General features: G+C 36.9%; 1 pseudogene; it reads left to right on the top strand.

Annotated features, from left to right (window-relative positions):
* The first annotated feature begins 706 nt into the window (after window positions 1-706).
* On the top strand, window positions 707-17494 carry LOC100735850 (nucleophosmin-like; annotated as a pseudogene).
* The last annotated feature ends 411 nt before the right edge of the window (window positions 17495-17905 follow it).

The raw sequence follows: 17905 nt of genomic DNA, 5'->3' as shown, positions 1-17905 counted from the left end.
CATAAAATTTCATATGCTTTAACTATTCGGTTGATATGAACCTGACATTGTAGGGATCAAACTCCAGCACTTCCCAAACTCTTCACTACCTAAATACCAAATGAATGAATAAACATAAGAAATCTTGACGATTTATGACAAGCAAAGGGAGTTTTAATAAGGAAGGAAGTACCTTTTTTTCTTCCTACAAACTCTAAGTCAAAAAAAGAAATACAAGAGTAATTTGTAGGAACAGATTCAGGCTAGAACAGGGAAGCAAGATTTTTATAGGACCAAATTAGAAGAAACGTTCCATGACTCACTTGATGTTTAATAATTTTGTTAAAGGATTTTCCTCCAGTGACTACCTCGCAAAGTGCCCTCCACACATACACATTCCTTGTATGCATTTAACTGTTAGGTAACATGCTATACAACAATACAGCAAAAGCAAGAGTGTGGCACCCTAGAAACTATGTGAAGAAAATGTCTGGAGAGAGGAGATGGGGCTCAGTTGTTTGAGATACTTACATACATAAATTCCAAGGAATTTTGCTGCAAAGGAGAAAAGTATCATGGAGCTACAGGTAAAGTCATGAGAGGGAATTTTATACAATAGGAGAAATTATAGCGTGCTTCTATGAAATTATGAGTGATCATTACGGCAGGAAAACTAAATGATGGGGGATGAAAAAGAGACAATCATAGGAGCTGTATCCTCTAGCCGATGAGGCAACTGGATTCAGGACAACAGATGTCAAAGCGTGTAGACAGCTTATCCAGGGTGACAGACAGACAGAGAGCAGAGTGTACAGGCACAGACATATACAGGGACCACGTAGAAGGAGTAGTGATGACATATGATGCCATCTGTCACTTGCTTCTAAATTCTCATAAACACAGTAATGAAAAATCGGTGAGTGAGAGGGTAACCTTAACTAGAGAAGGAGAACAAATAGGTTGTGCTGCTGGAACACTGAAGGCCTAATTGAGTTAGTGATTAGGTTTGTGGTTGAGAAATTAAAATAGATTAGTCAGTATGTTTGTGTGTGTGGTTTTCAAACTTTTAAATATATACATATATATGTAAATGCTAACTATAACTGGGTCTAGAGGGATGCGCATGACCTCAGGACTCCCTGACCCATGATATACATGCCCGCTCCTTGAATGTGGGCAGGTCCTGTGGCTATGATGGGATATCCCTCCCACGATGATGTTATGTTATGTGGCAAGAGATTTTTCTGGTCCCGAATCCAGGAGATTATCTTGAGTGGGCCTCACCCAATCAAGCAAGCCTTCAAAGAAGGTATAGGTCATCTGTGAGATCAGAGATGCCCTTCTGCTGACCTAAAAGAAATAAATCAATGTAAGCTATAAACAAATTCTCCAAACAATTGTGTGAGCTTAGAGGGGGAACTCTGTATCTTGGCCATTGCAGTATTATAAAACTCAAAGAGATTTAGCTAAGATGTGCTTAAATAGATGACCCTTGGAAACCATTTAATAACTAATAGGTGTCGTTCTATGACAGTAGGTCTGTGATGATGTTAGTGCCGCATAGAAAACCAATACAGGGGAAGGAAGAGCTAAAGGAATGCAGAGCAAACAAAGACTGATTATAACGAAGGGGGACAGAAACTAAGCTACAGAGGGAAGCGGGGCAGGGGTGAGAATGGTGAGCTACAATGAAAGAATGTGAGATCAACATGTTAAGTCTTTAAAACTGTGTTTCTTGTGTGAAATGTACTAGATTCCATACTAGGAAAGGGCTCCAAGGGAATTAGGTGTCTTTGACAGAGAAAGAACTGCCTTAGTAGGATATCATGAGTATTTAATGATCTTGAGCAGTGGTCTCCACATTCCTGAGGCAAAGTGCTGTGGAACCATAGAAGATGGGAATCAGCAGAGCAGTTTTCCCAGAAACATCACACATGGGGCATTGGCCAGAACCTTTGCAGGTCTCTGGAGCTCTAAACCCAGACTTGAAAGCCACAGGAAGCCCAACTATTAGAGATGATGTCCAATTTAGAGGGTCAGTTTGCAAAATCTACAGAAGAAGCATCTTTTGCACAAGTCCAGAAGCAGAAAATAGAGCATTTTCAAATAACTGCTGAAATGCAGACACCATGGAAAGAGGCGTTAGGTACAGCTAGAAAGAATCAGGAGCCTGCCGTCAACACTGTAAGCAGAGAGGAGAGGGCAAGGCAGACTTAGTCTCCCCCCAGGCCAGACCAGGACAGAAATTATGTTTAGGAAACCTTAATGAGAGGACGAGACTTCAAAGTGGTTTCAAATGACACTGAATCCTAAGAAATGCTCACAAGTTAAAATGAATTATTAGCTCCATTGTGTATTTTCTTCTATCCCAGCTATTCCTTTGTGTAGTTTTGTAACACTGAAACTACCCCCAATAATTTTAAGAAATATAAGAATTTTCACAGGAAAATTATATTTAATTAAAATAGTAAAACTATTCTTTTATGACACTGAGAAAAGATGGAGAGTGATAAGATGATCAAAAAAATCCAAATAAAGTCTATTATAACACCAAAAAGGTTAGGTTGCTCAAACCTTCAGTTAAAAAACACATAATGAAGTTTCTGACTTTACCATTATTCAGATGTTTGTGTCCTATAATTTAGGATTTATTGTCATTTCCTTATAATAGAAATGGCAGAGTTGGCGGACACTTTAGTAAACAGTATTTAACTAGCTGTATCAAAGCATAATTTGTTAAATTCTGGCTATTGTGTTTCCAAAACTATTACTCATCCCAGGAAAGAGCCCATTTAGTGCTTTTCTGCTTTTGGCTGGTCTTTGCTATCTGCAGAATACATGATTACAAGGGAAGAACCTTAAGTACATGTCTCAAGTTACTTTCTTGTTGCTGAGACGAAATATCTGAAACTCACAAATTAAAGAAGGCCGTGTTTCTTTTAGTTCACAGTTTCTATAGGTTTCAGTCCATAGTCAGCTGGTTTCTGGCAGGGCAGTATGACAGAGGGCCATGGCAGAGGAAAGCCAGTTCATGGAATGGCAGGCAGAAAGCCTCAAGCCTTCTTTCTTTCCCTTTTTGTCCCATCCAGCGTAATGCCTAGTGTCGCCCACAACCAGGGTCTTCCCTCTTCAATAAGTCCACTATGCACACACAGAACTATGCTAAACCAACCAGTGTACTGTCCAGGATCAAATACCCATGATCCAATCACCCAAATACACAAAGCACTCAATGCCTATGAATACCTGAGGCTTTGGGGGGGGGGGGCATTTAGATGTAAGCCATAACAGTACAAAACAGGGAAGGTATAAGAAAAAAGTAGTCTGGTGCCTGCAAGAATGATCTGCTCTAAGATACTGTTTCTGAGCAAGCAAGAAAGATCAGAATTAACCCATCTATAAGCCTAAAAAGAATTTTCTATGAGCCCTGACCTTTGCATGTTATTTCTACACACTGAAACAAGCCTGAGACATTTTTGACATAGCTGATTCCAGCCCAAGTTTTGAAGCACAATCCTCATTTAGCTTCAGGAGGTTTCCTCCAACCTTTCTGCCATTGCCTCTCAGTTCCTCTTTCTGTGCGTGGATCCAGCTGTTCAAGGGCCCAGACTAACTGCTTGCGTCCTCTGCCAGGGTGGGCTTTCTCCAGTCCTGTGGTTGGAACATCAGCTTCATACCAATACCAAAAGCTGCCTTCAGCTCTGACCTCTCCTCTGAGCTCTGACTTTTCCTCTGAGCTCTGATCCAAATTGCCAAAATGTCTTTTCCCCAGCTTTATTGTGAGATGATTAGAAATTGTATACATCTAACATGTACAACTTGATGTTCTGATATATTTTTGCATCTTTGTATTGTTTACATTACTGGTTGACCACAATTCAGCTAAAGTATCCATCAATATATACGGTCTTCAACATTTCTGGAGATCATCTCACTCTCTAGCTTCCTTGTCTGTTTCACTCTAGCTGCACTGGAATTTCTGGGTAAACTCCTGCCCACCAACAGACAGTTTCTTCCCATCCTGAGAAACATGCTTTTGGCAACTCTAGTCTACTTTGTTCTTATGCAAGCATCTGCGCAAATACTGCCATTGCAGAATCTTTGATACCGCATCTATAACAGATCCTCCATGCACATTTGCTCGTTCTCTATTCCTTAATCTGTATTATTTCTTCACAGAATTTTATACTTTCCAAACACACAGATTTTGTATTTAGTATTATTTTAGAGATGAGAAACTAAATGTAAGATGTATGTTGCAGCTATAACTAATTATCACAAGTTTAGTAACCTAAAACAACATTTGAATTCAGCAAAGTTATGTTCCTTCTTGAGGATTCAAAGAAAAATCCCTTGGTAACCTTTCAGCTTCTAGTACTGCCTGCATTTCCTGGCTCTCAGCACCTTCTTCCATCGTCAACATACATCATTCTGTACTCTGGTTCCATCTCTTACCCCTCTCTTACCCCTACTCTTACTCCATCTCTTACCCCTAGTCTGGCTCCTCCAGTGTCTCTCATACAATGATCTTTGTGATAACTTTGAACTCACATGTGTAATTCAGAATATTCTCTCCATCTTGAGGTCCTTAACTTAATCATACATGTAATGCAAAATCCCTTTTTGCCATGTAAGACAACATATTCACACATTACAGGGATTAAGATACAGACATTATAGGATAGAGTAAAAAGTGCCATTCCATCTACCACAATTGGCTAGTAAGTGGCAAAGACAGATTTTAAACTTGAGCCTTTTTATTCTACAAGTTCTATGATTTCTCATTCTTTAAATTCAGAGGTACTGCCACTTACTCAGTCTTAACAAGCTGAATGAGAAGATTAAAAGAGGGCCTGGAATAATCCTACAATTCCAAAGGAAAAATACCCTTTGTAGCAATAATGGCATTTTGGTGTTGTCTTATCAGTTTACAGTGTGTTAAATCCCTATCACAGGGCTGGGAATTTAGTCAGTGGCATAAGCACCTGCCTAGAATGCATAAGGTTCTGAGTTCGATCCCCAGTGCCAAATAAATAAATAAATCCCTATCACTCCAGAAAAGTGAATAATGTAGAGTCTGTTCTACATATACAAATTATTTACACTCATAAAGATGCCATGAATTTTGCTGAAGAGTACAGGACTTTCAATATATGAAAGAAAAGGAATATGAGAGTACCTACCATCTCTAAGCACTATTTCCTAGGTTCATTCACATATCCATTATCTCAATTATCTAAATCATTTTTATTGATAATGAAACTGATGTTTAAAGTCAATGAATGACTTTTCTATGCAACTTTAAATGAAAGTCCAAGACTGATCTGCCTGCCTGCAAATCCCATACTCATTCTTATAAACTCAAATACCTTCTTGAGGAGAAGAGACTTCCTAAACTCTTCACTAATTGCCAATAAGTACAAAGGGAAAAAGAAAATATAGAGCAGTAATAAATTCCTTTCTGGAATTTTTCTTGGAAATTTCAAAGATAAGAGTAGCTTACATAGATTTTGCAAGTTACAGATCCTTATCCCTTACCCATGTTAGTTTTATGCCTAGAACATTGTAAACACTCAGTAAGTACTGGGTGAATGTTACTGAATAATTTCAATTGCAAATTTTCAGCATTTTCAAAGAATTAGAGATTGTTCATTTCTTCTGTGAGATTACATGAGATTTAGTTGGGGGAAGAAAAAACAAGCCCAGGTAGTGTACTCATAGCAGGATTCTTACACAGAGCACAGAAGCCCAGATAGTGTACTAATAGCAGGATTCTTACACAGAGCAGGGAAGCCCAGGTAGTGTACTAATAGCAGGATTCTTACACAGTGCTCGTCACTGAGTGCTCCACACCCTCATAAGAATGACAGCTTTCGGTGAAGTAGTTGCAGGGTAGTAACCACCAGTGCACATATCTACTTACAAACACTTTGAAAGCCCTCAACTGCCAATCAGTTTAATCATTGAATGTCATCCCCCAACCACCACAACCACCTCCACCACTCTTCACTTGACAGCTTAGACACAGAACTAACATACATTGAATCCCTACAATGAGAAAACTCCCACTGAATGTCATAAATATAAAATGATTAGGAAACAATCCCTGCCCTAAAAAGGGCAGAAACACAATAATGGAAACTAAATACATAAACTAAATACGTTAAAGTAACATAGATTCTATATAATTTTTTTATACACAGCAGAAAACTCAAAAGCAAGATGATAAATTCCAACTGGCAAGAGGTAGGAGTGGGATCTGGAAAGGCTTCAGAAAAAAAGGAGTTTTTTAGGAGTGTTTCCATGCTCTTGAGTTTGGAGAAAAGAATGTGAGATAGGTGGATAAACTGGGATGTTTCAAGATATGGGGAATAACCTAGATAAAGGAAGCACAGATAATGCAACACTCTGTTTAACAGAAACTGAAGACAGAATATGATTTCATGGCTACATTTAACTGTGAGAAACACGGTCATCCATCAAGAACATAACTTGATTTAACACAACCAGCATTTATTGATGCCTTCCACTTCTATAGTTTGCATGTACACTGACCTTAACTGCAAGTGAGTCTGTCAGGCTCCCATGCCGTACATGCTCCTAAACAAGCACACAGAAAGATTTCTTCTTTAGAAGCTCTAGTACTAAAGGGAATAAAGTCTTATTTTCTCCACTATTTCAAGAAATGCATGAAGCTGGGGCTGGGGTGCAGCTCAGTGATAGAATACTTGCCCACGCATGTGTGAAACTCTGGCCTCAATCTCCAGCATAACAAGAAAAAGAAGGGAAGAAAGATAAAAAGTCATGAAGCTTTTCCTCTTTTGCTTTTTGCTCTCCTACAGCTGTCTTCATTTTCTTCTTCCCACTGTCTTTTCCACACTCCTACTTTCTCACCGCGACTCTCATGGAAACTTCCAAGGAACCACTGTGTACCTTGCTATCTTTTCTCAATAGAACTAATTGAGCCAATAGAACTAATTGAAGTTGTAGTGGAAAAGTAAACAGAGATTTCATCCATCATTGAGCTAAAACAAAACATAGAGTCTCTAGAGGTTTTATATGTGGGTCTTTCCTATGTTCATAAAATTTAGATATGCACATGTAAGGTAAATAATTAAAGATTAAGTTTGAGTCCTTGATCATTTCATACTTTTCTCCATCTTGTATTTATTTTTGTACCCATCTTTTAATCTACACAAAGAGAGGTCCACAACAGGAAAGCCCTCTATGAAAGATCATTTCAACAGATAATTAAATTTTGACATGATATACTTTTATATTTGTATTGCAAGCTTATCCAGAAATAAGTATCTTGGAAATACAGTATTTCCAAGTCTAAATGTCAAAACAATACAAAAATAGACTACTGGAGTGTTTCCCTCAAGCAAAGCAAATCTCCCTCCAAGTTCAACATGTCAGGGGTGTACAAAGTTTAAAACAAGGACAGAAAACTCCACAATAGAGCTCCAAAATAGTGGAGCTCCAAAATAATGATTGGCCATGTATTATGAGACTCTATTTTCATCACATTCTTCCCAAACAGCCAGATTTTCTACATTTGCAATGAACTATTCCAGAAAGTCATCAAAAGTAAATATGATGAGTAAAGATGTCCAAAAATAGAGATAATAGCTTTAAAAACATTGATTTTTTTTCAAAATTTAAAATATTTGTATTTCACTGCCACTCACACAGTTTGCTTTTCTTTCCTATCCAACTCTCAAACTTTTATATACTTCTTAGAAAGTATAGTTTCACTTCAATTTAAACATCATTGTACCTTAGACTCAGAAGGACATTCAGTGTCATTTCACACATAACCAATTAGGCAAATTATATGGAATGCCTGCTAAGAGGCAGTATACCAGGGGTGTAGCAGAGATAATAATAAAAAGTGTATACTTTTTTTGATCATGTGACATAGTTTATTTCATTTCTATCTTTAAAAAGTTTTATACTTGAGGGAACTAATCATATATGCATATAGAAGAAAGCAAAGAAGGAAAAAAGCAAAAAGTCTGATCTAAACCAAGAGCAATACTCAGACTGAAGAGAGTTATTTTGACTGGTGGAATGCTGAAAGGGCAGTAGGATTTTGACTGGATTTAAAGAATGAGCATATTTGCACTAGATACATGTACACTAAAGTTTATGTTCTACACATGGAATAGTGTTATTGGAAAATAATATGTGTGTTTTAGATCTGAAACCTCACTTGGTACAACTGATAGAAATCCTTAGGGCTCCCTAATGTTAAGAGCTAGCAGAACATTCTAGCTCCAGGAAGTAGACAACCTTCACTTCAACAAACAAGACAGCCTACTATCTCTTATAAAAGAAATCCTGACATAGACTCTTCTGGGACATGTTATTTCAGTAGCTGATGATGGTCATCAGGGACACTTGCTTTTTCTATTTGTCTCTATTCTGCCATCTTCAGCAAGTTGAGTTTAATCTCTTCTCGTGTCACAGGGTGGCCTCTGCAGTCTTGGCATCACGCCAGGTACTACGGCATCCTATGTAAAGATGCTGTTTGATCCTAGTTCTCTTTTTATGATATATTTACGCATAAACCAATCTCTAAAAAGAGAAGAGGACAATCAAAGCTAATTGGGATTTTTTTCCTGTGTCACAGGAGGAGAAGGGTACATACAAAGTCAAGGCTTTGCTAACAGTGAAAAGGACACTGGATTTTGAGTAGGCAACTCGGTACAAAGCACCACAGCTATGCCCCAAATCTTGTTTTGGAAAAAGGTAAAGCCTCTCTGCCTACTCAGAGCAATGCCCCATCCACAAATGTTGAGAAGAAAACAGCTGGATGTTCCTTTTGGCAATGCCTTGTTTGATAGACATTGGTTTGGAATTTGAGCCCTGGCACCTTCACATCCCACTCAAATCTTTAGGCAGCCAGGTGCATAAGGAGGAAAGGTGCAGAGAGAAGGGTGCTCAGTGTTAAAAAATCTTTACAAAAGTTTGGAGATGCAGAAAGCTCTTCTCGGCTTTGCTAGTGTTTAGACAGGTGTGCCCCGTTCCTCATGAACAGACTTAGGACTATAAGGGTAAGTGCTTTGCAATTTCATGTCTCTTAACCAGGCATAAAATGCTAAATCCATGTATTCAATGAATTTCTCAAATCGATTTATTATTTTCTTAGCTACTTTATTTCATAACATTATGTCAGAATTCTTAATACCTCACTAAAGGTAATGTTTTTGTTAAGTTAACTGTTGTAACCTGCGTCATGAGCATATAATCTGGGCATACAAATCAATTTTCATAATTATATGTTGTTACAGTGTCATTTTCATAAGGAAATGATGACGATGTTTTGTGAAACCACATCTTTCTTTCAACCACTGTTTTTTACTTTATGATAAGAGGGAACTAAGTACAAAAACAAAATGAATCACACCGCTGCCACCACTTCCTTTTTGTTTTCCTTCCTGTGAAGGCCTCACTGATGGACTCATTAAATGATTCTCTCAAATCAGGTAAATAGATATAAAAGCACTAGGGAGATACTTGGTCCTTTATTCAACAAACATTTATTCCTGATACTGTGCCAGAGAATAAAAACATAAATAATAGAGTTTGAAAAAAAAATACACATACACACACACACACACACACACACACACATTTCAGGAAAAGAAAAATTAATTTGTATAAATATTTTTAACACAATTTATTGAGACATCATGAAATTAATACAAGTTATCTTTGGCCTTATAATTACAAGAGGTGATCAAAGTGATTGCCATTAGCTGCTAGACATTTATTAGTGCACTGAACTTGGGTAATCTTGGTCACCAAGACGGCTACACTTGCATTTTCAATTTTTTCTCTAAGGGCCCCCTTAATTTTTTCTTTATTATTTATACAGACTCATAGACACACTGGAGTAAGGAGTGCTGTGTTAAATCACTGATCAAAACTACATGACTATGTTCATAATCTCTTCCAAAGGCTGCTATGGGGTGACCAGGAGTAGGGTAGAAGGTGGTCAGAATATAAATATCCACCAAGTAGAGGACTAAACCTCTGTATACTTTCTTTTGCTTATACAAACCAGTGCCAGAGGAAGTCAATCTTAATCATGTTAAAAGAAAGATTATAAATTCAGATAGGTGACTTTTGACTCATACAGTTTAACTGCAGCAATGTATAAACTTTGCACGCAATTTTATAAGAGATAGCACAGGGCAGAGCACACAGGAAGAGGCCACTGTCTCTACCTGGAGATACTGCTAGGAGACAGTTCCCTTGGGAGCTCATCTTTAAATTCATTGTAAACTCAGTCCCTCAGATGGAGTAACATGTGTTAAAGCACACAGGAGCTAGCAATAGCATGTCTGACAACATAGTAGGCCATACATGAAGACCCACGTAGGGTGAGAAGTATGAGTGGCAGAAAAAAGGCTGTAACAGGGAAAGAGGGACAGATTAGAAATAGATATAGATATAGATACAGATATAGATATATGCAATATTACAAATTGCAGGCATCAACCTAAATATAAGGAAGAACCACTGTATTCCCTTAGCAAAAAAAGTAAGCATAATTTTAGAAGTTTCTAATGTAAACTTTTTATATTCATGGAACAAAGAAGATAAAGAAATAAATCTTTTTCCATAATCTGAAGCATTAAATTCTTTAGACAGTTCTTTCTGATCTGACCCAGGCCCCTACATGCAAAGGGAGTCTTCATACTAGAGTCGGCCAGCAACAAAGTTTTCACCAGTCTAAAAGGAAATACAAGAAGTAAGTACTATGTAGTGAGTTTTGTAAAAACTAAATTTTTTTTAGTATTTTAAAATGTTTTTGCATTTTATTAGAAAAACAAAAAGAGCATTGATAACTCTTGCTGTCCCCTGATTTATTTTTGCTTTCTCATCCAAGAAATCTTAATTTCAGGGATCCATTGGACTATAGATATCTACTTTCACTACACACTGAAAATAGCCAGGAGAAGAAAAAAATCTACAGAAAAAGAAAAATCAAAAGTCAGAGGAAATTCCAGTAGTCTAGGTGAAAGTATGGATGTGAAAAATGAATTGAATTTAATAACAAATACAGCATTTATTTCCTGCAAGGTTATAATAAATCTTTTTATTTATTTTATTTTATTTTTAAAAGGACATAGTACAGCCTTCTTTTGAATTTTTCAGACCAAGTATTTAGTTTACATTTTCATATTTTTTAGGAGAACCATTTGGGGATATGTATAAATTCACTTCCTTTACGAGCTATGTATCTTCCAGCTGACTGTAAGGAAAATTTTACAAAACAAATATTCTCCCTTTTTTAAATGCTGAAATACTTTCCTCAGTAGATTATGTTGATAATTCTAGCAAGCAAGGAATGAAGACCATGTTGTCTTATGGAATGCAGAAGAACTGCAGGATATTTGCTGTCAGTTTCACCTTATAATTCACTTTTCTTTCACGTGATCAAAGATCTCTTTAGCCAGTGTTGGTTTCTTCTCTGTCCTGTTGTGAGTTCAGGTTCATCCCGTCCATATTCATGAGTCCATTTGCTTTCTGAGTCGTTGAATTCCGTCTGCCACAGGCTTTAAACTTCCTGAGGTCAGTTATGGAGCCTCTGTTGAGATCCCTGCAGGGTCTCCAGGCCCACAAAGCCCTTGTTTACCTGTTTGCCTTTCCTTTAAAGTGTGATAAAGAAAATGATCTTGGCTTCATAGTCCTCAATCCTGGTTTATAGAGTAAGACATCCCAATAATGGTTTTAATTTTCATCCTTATCAATCAGTTGTGTTTTGGCAGGATATCACAAAGCTAAACATCATAAAGATAGATTTACTGTTATCTTATTGCTATGTAAATGTAAATATCATTTCCATATTTTACTTTCCCTTTATGTTGGGTCATAATAAAGATTAAATCCATCTGCCTCTAGAGTATGAATAAAGCCTGTTTGTTAGAGACAAGAACAGAAATCAGAAGGGCAGACTTGAAGATTAATTTGAAAATGACAAACACATTCAAGTCACAAATCTCTCTCTCTTTTTTTTTTTTTATCGGTATCAGGGATTGAACTCATGACTGCCTGCTTGCAAGGCAGGTGCTTACGTCGCTGAGCTAAATCCCCAGCCCCTACATCTCAAAAGAGCCCCTAAATCTCTTTTAAAGAGCAAACATTCGTGTCTTGTAAAATCTAGATTATTTGTTTTCTTGTAGATGATGAGAGAATAATTTAAAGCTGCATAAATAAAACAGAATAATTTAAAACATTTTTTTACTCAGTTAAGGACTATTTTAAATATATGTCTACTATTATTTATTTCTCCCCTTAATTAAATTTAACATACAAATAACTTATAGACATGTTTCACTATCAAATATAAGTATTATCAGTAAAATATGTAAGTCCAGCTTTGTTCCTATTGTTTTCTTTTTTTTTTTAAACATTAAGATAACCTTAGTAATAGTATTTTTCCTATTTAGGATATTTTTTAAGCATCTGACAATCCATCCAATTTCTCTATAATTCACACCATGTATCATATTGGTATATAAATTAAGCAGATAGGTTTGCATTGATAAAAAGCCACTATGACTGCCTCTTAATTTAGGATTAGTAACTACCATCTATCAATTTCTTGCAGTGTTACATATATGATGTTAGTTTACATATTTGCATATATAAGTATAGGCATATATAAACTCATTTATCCTTTATAATGACTATGTGAGGTTGGTGTTTTTAATGTTTATTCAGATACTGAGGCTTATTAAACAGGGATATTTTGCTAGCTAGAGACAAAGCCAGAAATTAAATCTAGGTCTGCACTCTATTTCTAATTCTGAAATCTATAAACAATAGCCTGGAAAATTGTAAAACATGGCAGGTTCTTAGCTTTATAAAATCATGATCATCCTAACTCAAAATGATATCCACTATTGTCTGACAAATTTATAATTTCTTTTGTGAATGAAGACTCCCAGCTTTATAAAGACAGTTTCATACTTCCTCAATCACCAGCTCACAGTAGCACTCAATAAACAAACAACAACAACAATAATAATAACAGCAAATAGGCGATACCATACACAGAACACTTTTCTAGTCTTTATATAAATTGACTCTCATTTTCACAAGGTAGTTAACTTTAGACAAGCCCATTTTACAGGTGAAGCCATTGAGGCATAGGGATGTTAGCTAACTTATCCTAGGTCACACACAGGTAATAAGGGGCAGAATTGGACTTCAAGCCAAGGCTGTTTCACTCTATAGTTCCACAGTCTATAGCTTAAATAAACAAATAAATAATCCAGAATGACTTTTGTTAACATAGATCAAATTGTGTTGCTGCCTTTGTTTAAATGCTTCAGAAATTTCCCACCTTTCATGTGATAAAATCTAAACTTATACTAGCCTGCATGACCTCCTGCATGATTTCTTAATTCATCTTTGGCTTTGTATTTTGTGCCCTCATTCTCATCAGTCTGATGCAGCAGATGTCATCAGTACTTTCTTTCCAACTCAGCTCCTTTATACATGCTTTCTTTGCCCTGGAAGTTTACCCCATACGTACTTTTACCTGATTAATTCTTAGTCATCATTCAAGACTCCATCTAAATATAACTTCTTGTGAGGCAATATAACTCAGGTGTCTAAACTTCTTCTATAACCTTATGGCATTTAAAACAGTTTCAAAGGATGTGTGCATATGTGTGTGTGATTGTCTTTCCTCTTCATTAACTTGTGTACCTGTACTAGCAACTTGTGACAAAAGTCTGTTGCTAGTAAGAATGAATAAATGGGTAAGTAGCTCAATCAAAAGTTTATACAGTGAATATTCCCCCAGGGCTCCGAAGAAGTATCACCGAATACAGTTTTAAGTCACTTTCATACTGTGTGAAATGTGATGACTATAGTTTTGTCTGCTAAACTTAAGGTAACAACAAGTCCCTTCTTCTCTGAGAAGAGTCTGCCACCATTGTTATAGTGCTCTGTTGCAGGTGTGAACAAGAGACAATGTCAGGCCAATCAGAGGGGCCCACACCTTGGGCAACAGTGATTCATTCAGAGCTGAGTGCAGGCTCCAGATGGTCCAATCAGAATCCTCTAGCGGCTACCAGCTTAGTTTAAATCAGGAGCGCTCTGCTTTGCCTTGGAATTTTGAGCCGGGAGTACCATGTTCAAATTTAGGTCTGCTTAGAGGCCATCTTCCGAAGTCACACTGAAGAAGCCTTTCAATATTACAAGAAAAAGACTAACATAAACATAAAGAAGCAGAGTTGAGAAACCTCTGGTATCATTTAAGTTCTTGACCCAATCATACTTGAAATTAGGTGCATTCCAGACTTTCTAGGTGTATTGTATAGGCAAACAAATATTCTTTTTTATAAAGTTGATTTGTGAAGACCTCTCTGCTACTTGCAGACATGTGCCCTGGTTCTTACATCTTTCCATCCAACTAACTAATGTTTTTAATACTTAAAAACACAAGCCTGGGCCAGGGGTTCAGCTCAGTGGCATAAGTGCCTGCTTGGCAAACACGAGGTCGTCAGTTCGATCCCCGGCACAAAAAAAACACAAACCTTGGGGAATAAATAAAAGTTATTTGTTCTGTTCAGGCTTATGGCAAACTTATACAGAATGTACAAAACCAGAAAGTACTGTTAAAATCATAAACCATACAAGGTCATACAAAGACCAGAGAAGGTAGAATATCCTGAGGAAAAAAGCAAAAGACAGTAAATATCTCTTCCAGAGAAGTCTCTGTCCTCCTTCCCACTGAGGGCAGTTCTAGCACAGGGGCATGCCCTTGGACACACACCTACCATCTCTCCTGCACGCTCAAGAAAGAATTCCTGACAGACCAGGCCACGCTTTCTCTGCAGAAGACTACAGGGACTACTGATTGTTTCAAACTAAGTCTAAATTACTACTATTTTAAACCTGCAGAGCAGATAATCCTACTATCACCTGATTCTTTTGTATTCTTTTTCTTTTTAACTAGGAATCGAACTTAGGACCTCACACTTGCCAAACAGGCGCTGTGCCACTGGGCTATCTCCCCAGGCCCTCTTTTGTAGTTCTTGAACAGTTGAAATTTTACATCTGTTCATATGGTGGAATTAACTTTGGATGTATATACGAAGGTTTATGTCCTTGTTGTTCACCACTGTTCCTCAGTGCCTTAGGAAAAGAAAGGCAAAACATCTCAGAGAACAAAGTTCAGTGAGCAGCTAAGAGGATTTTTAACTTAAGCAGAAGCACCTGTCTGAAAGCTAAGTGAGGGCTTATCTATAAGTGGGAGTTTTTTTTTAAAACAGAATTCTGTGTGTGTTTTAATTTTTTTAAATTGCAAGAACTTGATAGCCAAAGAGAGAAAAAAAAGATTCAACTCATCTTAATTGCTAACATTTAAAGAACATTTACTCTGAGACAAGTGCTGCTTGCTTGAACTAATTTAGTCTTCTAAATGAGTTTGTTACTCTTATTTTGCCAGTGAGCATCTCAGAGGTTATGCAAACAGCCACGTGACCACAAGCTTCTGCATTACTGCATTTGCCTCTACCTTTTCCATAGTTCATACTGCCTAACAGTCCTGGATATCTCTAGTCGGCTCTTTCTTCTCTTTTGTATATCAAAAAACAATTTTTTTTGGTTTCATATGGTGGAATTAACTTTGGATGTTCTGTTCTCTTTTAAGTCTTTATATCAGTAATGGCGAACCTTAGCATGTGTGATGCTTTTAAGACAAAAGATGTTAATGTAATGAATTATTTATTCTAAACTAAAACCTCAATATTTAGGTTTAGTTGCAGTGTTGGCACTTGGTGATAAGTGCATTTTGGGTCGCAGTTTGGGCATCATGGTTTTATATAATATTTATTTAAAATTTTTATTTAGAAATACAAAATATCTGGCCCACACTTGCTTATTTTGTTCTACTTTTTGGGAGATTCATCAATAATATTTTCCATTCTTTTATAGAATTTTTGAAGTCTTAAATGAACATTTTCCATTTCCAAGAGTTCTTTCATACACTGAATTCCTTTCTCATGGTAATATTAATCTCTGTGAGGATACCAATTAGAACTCATTTGTGCTTTTCTTTGGCTCCCTGAACTGTATCTGTTTCTCCAGGGAAGTTTGCTTGCTTTTCTGTTTTCCACTAGTGTTATTGTGTTACCATAAATGAGTCGTGATTTTTTATTCTTTGGTTATAGTTTAGGCTCTATTAACATGGATGAAGTAATTCAACTAATTTGATTTGCTTTCATCGTACTGAATTCCCTAACTGGCATTATTTGGAGGTCACTTGTGGAGGGAGGATGTTGTCCAACTTATTTAAAGAAACTTTTGATCTTCTAAATAGAAATCAGAGGCAATTCTACCAGTCTTATGTACACTGAAAATATCTACTATTCCATGTACAGACTTTCATCCTTTTGTTGCAAACCTTTGTCTGTTGAATCTAGCATATCTGAGTCTTGACTACCTCTGGGTTCTACCAAGCAAATCATCTTTTGTCCCTGGCGTGAGTCCATCCCATGTGTCTGCTTTCTGGAGCAGTACTCTTTCACTTCTGTCCATGTTCTCTCCCACCTTAGTGCATAGTAGATTCAGTGAATATGGGCATGAGCCTGGTGAGGCCCCAGAACTAGCTTTTCTGTTGTGAACTAAAGGCCAACAAAGTGGATAATGAGAAAATGAGCACCAGTTGTCATTAAGAACAGTCAGTTTAGGGGCTGGTGCAACAGATGCACATCGTTGAAGCAGAGGCATGAAATACAAAGGCAGTCCAATTAAAGTAACACTGGCAACTTGGAAAATGTCTGCACAGCCAATGGTTTCCCTTGGGAGTTTTAAAATCACACCACCTGCTGTCTTAAGGTAGAAGTGTAGTTCAGAGCCTGTGCATGTTAGTGGACAGCACTTAGTAACTGTCGAGGAAGATGCAGAGTCAGAAGATGAGGAAAAAGACGTAAAATTCTAGTATGTCTGGAAAGCGTTCTGCTCCTGGAAGTGGTAGCAAGATTCCACAGAAAAAAGTACAAACTAGCTGCCAACGAAAACGATTATGAGGATGGTGATGATGATGATTATAATAATTTTGATGATGAAGAAATGGAAGAGAAAGGTCCAATGAAGAAATCAATACAAGATACTCCAGCCAAAAATGCACAAAAATCAAACCAGAATGAAAAAGACTCAAAACCACGAATATCAAGATCAAAAGGCCAGGAATCCTTTAAAAAAACAGGAAGACTCCTAAAACACCTATAAGACTTAGTTCTGTAGAAGACATTAAAGCAAGCAAGTATAGAAAAAGTTGGTTTTCCTCCCAAAGTGGAAGCCATCACCAATTATGTGAAGAATTGCTTCCGAATGACTGACCAGGAGGCTATTCAAGATCTCTGGCAGTGGAGGAAATCTCTTTAAGAAAACAGTTTAAACAGTTGGTTAAAATTTTCCATCTCATTTCATTTCTGTAACAGTTGCTGCCTGGCTGTCCTTTTTATAATGCAAAGTGAAAACTTTCCCTAGCACGTATGATAAATGTTGTTCAGGTTCCATTGCCAAGAATGTGTTGTTCAAAAGGCCTGTTTAGTTTTTAAAGATGGAACTCTATCTTTTACTTGGTTTTAAGCATGTATGGAATATTATAATAAGACACAATAGTAGTGGTGGTCAGACATGGAGATAATGGGGAAACAAAAATATACATGTGAAATAAACTCAGTGTTTTAATAAAATAAAAAAGAAAAAGAAAATTATCTTTCATTAACTTTCCATCTTGTAAAATTTTGTTGAGTACTCTTGTCTTACACTGGTACTTCTCTTATTTTCTTCTATAAATTTGTATGAATTTATTCTCCTGTAATCATGTTACTGCAAGGTAGAAAGTGATAAGTGCTGCCTTTAATAGAGGTCTCCCAACTATCCCCAC

The sequence above is a fragment of the Cavia porcellus genome, unplaced genomic scaffold, assembly GCF_034190915.1.
Source record: "Cavia porcellus strain 051 isolate PalLab524CR breed Dunkin Hartley unplaced genomic scaffold, mCavPor4.1 scaffold_29, whole genome shotgun sequence".
Taxonomy (NCBI): domain Eukaryota; kingdom Metazoa; phylum Chordata; class Mammalia; order Rodentia; family Caviidae; genus Cavia; species Cavia porcellus.
The sequence above is the reverse complement of the archived record's forward strand: the minus strand, read 5'-3'. Positions and strand labels throughout refer to the sequence as shown.